Here is a 4,033-nt window from a genome sequence, read left to right as displayed (position 1 = left end):
TTAAAAGACATTTCAAACATTGGGTTTACATTGGGTTTTTCAGTACATTTCTTATCAAGAGAATTTACATGTGTGCAACCAAAACTCAGACAATAGATACTTCAGAAAATGTTGTGTGCCCTTTAAGTTGCATCCTTTCTAACCCAGGAAAAATCCACTTATACCAAAATAAAAAGACCACACACAATAAATCAAACACAGTATTAACACCACTAACACATTTTCATAACAGGTGGGTTGTGTGTGGGTGCTGGTGTGTGTTGTAAAACGTAGGGTAAAAACAAAGTAAAATGGCCAGGCATTACTTAATTTATGAAATCCCATAATAGCCGGATCTGGGTACCTTTATACTATACAGTACACAATCTCAATAACCACTCTCCTGAGGCACCTGTCTCAGGAAACCTTTCAAAGGGAGAGATACAGAATCATTGGTAAACTCTGTAATGAACATTTTGTTAGTTTTCAATATGCTACATCTTAATCATTCCACAAAAATTCTTAATCGAGCTTACTGAACCTTGGGCAGGAAGTCTTGATAAAGACTTATACAGAATCATACTTCAGACACATCAGATGATACAGTGTCCCGTTAAGCAAAATGGGCACCTTCTAAAGTAAACAATCCCAGAACCCCTTTCTTGTAATCTTATCATTTTGACCTGTTGCATTGACATATGTCCTGTACTGACTGTCCCTGTGACATCCACTAGTCAAAATATGAAACCTGTTGTTTAACAAATCTGCTAGGTCCTTCAAAAATTTGGTGCTGGCTTATCACCTAAATATTCGGTACTTAACACATTTACTTTGATCTACTTCAATTTTGGACACAGTTCCATGTAATGGAAACAGATTATTGTTTTCGATGACATTACCTACTTACTTAAATCACTGGTGTTAACCAAGCTATAGAATTGAGTAATAATAATTGGAAATAGTCATTACTTAAATGACTGGTGTCACCTAAACTATAGAATTGAGTAATAATAATTGGAAACTGTCAAAAACGTATCTTATTCAATTATTCATACCTTTGTCCAACTATGTCCCTTACAGCCTGTTTGAGTTCAGTGAGTAGCACTTATTTCACTGTTGAGTTATCTATTTGTCCACAGGGAGCTTATCTCTAACCCAAACACCAGTGCAGCCTCTAATATAATGTCCCAAGGCTCAATCCCTCTGTTCGTCATGTGACCTTGTACTGAAACATTTACTTATTCAAATTACTCAAATATTGCATTATTAGAGTACTATCTTTAAGCCACTAATATTACCATTCACTTTGTTACTGTGAAAATATTTTTTATGGGGGGCGGAGCTAGCATGTTGGAGTGAACGGCTGTGCGTGAGAGGCTCCTGCAACTTTTTTGCGAAATAATCTAATTTAACCTAATTTATGGCACTTTTTACAACAAACGTTTCTTTCTTTTTATATGAAAATGCCGAGTAATAAGCGACCAAAGGACAATAAATCCACAGCGGAGGCCTACTCCCCACTAAACAATGAGACAGACATGGCGGGAGGCACATGCAACAACGTGAAACTTACAGAACTTACCCGGGCTTTGGGGGAGCTACGTGTTGCTATAGCTGAGGATCTTAAGGCCACTATTGCTGAACTGGACACCCAAATCGAGAGCATCATTCGAACGGTCGCTTCGCATGGCCAGAGTATTGTGGACCTTGAGAAAGCTTCTGAATTCAACGCTGGTGGGATCGACGAGTTAGAGAAGCTATGCACGTCATTGCAGGATAGTGTGCAGAGGCTTTCTGTGAAAGTGGTGGACCTGGAGGGCCGATCCAGACGTAATAACCTTCGCGTTGTTGGTCTGGCAGAGGGGGTAGAGGCGGGCTCTCGCCCCACCGACTTCTTCGCCAAGCCTTTGAAGGATGCAATGGGATTGGATGTTTTGGATTCGGATCTCCAGCTGGATCGTGCACATCGCTCCCTTGTCCCAGTGCCTGGACCGGGCCAACGTCCTCGCCCAGTAATCATCTGTTGTCACAGTTTCAAGACCAAGGATCTTATCCTGCGTGAAGCTCGAATGAGGGGCAACCTGTCACATAAAGGGCACCCATTCCGTGTCTATGAGGATTATGCGCCCGATGTGGCAAAGCATCGCGCCGACTACAGAGATGTCATGACCAGACTCCACAAACTCCATCTTCGCCCAGCCTTGCTCTTCCCTGCGAGACTAAGAATTACCCCGCCTTCCAGTGAGAAGATTTGGCTCTCCTCGGTTTTGGACGCAGAGAAGTTTATCCGGGGATATACACCAATCCCCCGTACAGGTTAGAGCGCCTTGTCATTGTGTGTTAGGGCCTGCTCATGGACTCGAATCCATACTATACCATATTGGGTGAAACCGTATTAAACGGGCTCAACAAGGGCTACCGAACATGTAAGACGCTGAGCCTGCTAGACCAATATGGAGGATCGCTAACCCTACGGGTAGGAAATACTCCTTTTACTCTCATGTTCACAATGTTTACACTCGAATTGACTACTTTTTGTTGGATGCTAGACTACTCCCCTATACCTGTAATGTGAGGTATCATGATATTATAATCTCGGACCACAGTCCACTCACCTTCTCCCTGAGATTGGGTGACATTGTACCAAACGAGAGGGTCTGGAGGTTGAATCCTCAGCTCCTCACAGAACCAACATTCTGTGAATATCTTAAAGACCAAATTACATTTTTCTTTGATACCAACGACAACACAGACTTCCCCAACATTATTGTGGGAAACACTGAAGGCTTATCTGAGAGGCTGTATCATCTCCTTTCAGGCTGCCAGGAGTAGGCAAAACAGAGGCAAACTGGAAGAATTGGAGGGACAAATTCACTTACTGGATAGGGAGAATGCTAGCCATCCATCTATGGAGAAACATAAAAAAATGACCTCTTTAAAATTTGAATATAATCAGATTCTCTCAGCTAAAATTGCTAAATCTTTTCTCTATGCTAAGCAAAAATATTTTGAGTTTGACAAACCACACAAATTACTCGCCAGACAACTTCGAAAAAATGTGAGTGACCGAATGATTCACAAAGTTAAATCTGTATCTGGGGAATTACTCATCAATGACAGATTCCGGCAGTTTTATGAGACTCTATATACATCTAAAGCGGATCCTAACCCCTTAATTATGCAAACATTTTTGGAGGACTGTAATCTTCCTGCCCTGAACCAGGAAGATTCTAACTTCCTGAATAAGGAAATATCTCTTGATGAAATTCGAGAAACAATTAAATCTCTAAAGAGTGGCAAGACCCCGGGCCCAGATGGATACCCTGGTGAATTCTATAAAACATTCAGCAACATGCTCTCTCCCTACCTGCACAAAATGTTGGTTCAGGCCAATGAGGATGGAGCTCTCCCTTCTACTTTGGACGAAGCGTTCATTACAGTTATACATAAGAAGGGTAAAGATCCAGAAGAGGTAGGGTCATACACACCAATATATCTCCTTAATACAGACCAAAAGATTTTAGCAAAAACTCTGGCTAACAGGCTTAGCACTTTAATTGGCAAATTGGTCCATTCGGATCAGACCGGCTTTATCCCTAACAGAAACTCATTCTTCAATCTCAGGCGCCTCTTCAATATTATGTATTCTCAGAGGTTGCCCAACGTGGACCTTGCCGTCATATCTCTTGACGCCGAAAAGGCCTTTGACCAAGTTGAGTGGCCCTATCTATTCAAGGTCCTACAGAAATGTAATATTGGAGATGGGTTCATAAATTGGATCCAGCTTTTATATAGGAACCCCTGTGCCAGAATACTCACTAAACAATCATTGTCGCCCCGATTTAACCTTTACAGGGGGACAAGGCAGGGTTGTGCGCGGTCGCCTATGCTCTTCGCCCTAATTATCGAACCGCTCGCTCAGACGATTAGATCTCATGCAGCAATACACGGCTATAATACTAAAGATACTCTAAATAAGATTTCCCTATACGCAGATGACATCCTCCTCTATGTAACAGAACCCCAGGCTAGTATCCCAGCTATTCTTGATGTG

The sequence above is a fragment of the Oncorhynchus tshawytscha genome, linkage group LG09 (genome assembly GCF_018296145.1).
Source record: "Oncorhynchus tshawytscha isolate Ot180627B linkage group LG09, Otsh_v2.0, whole genome shotgun sequence".
Lineage (NCBI taxonomy): Eukaryota > Metazoa > Chordata > Actinopteri > Salmoniformes > Salmonidae > Oncorhynchus > Oncorhynchus tshawytscha.
This window is presented reverse-complemented; position numbering follows the sequence as displayed.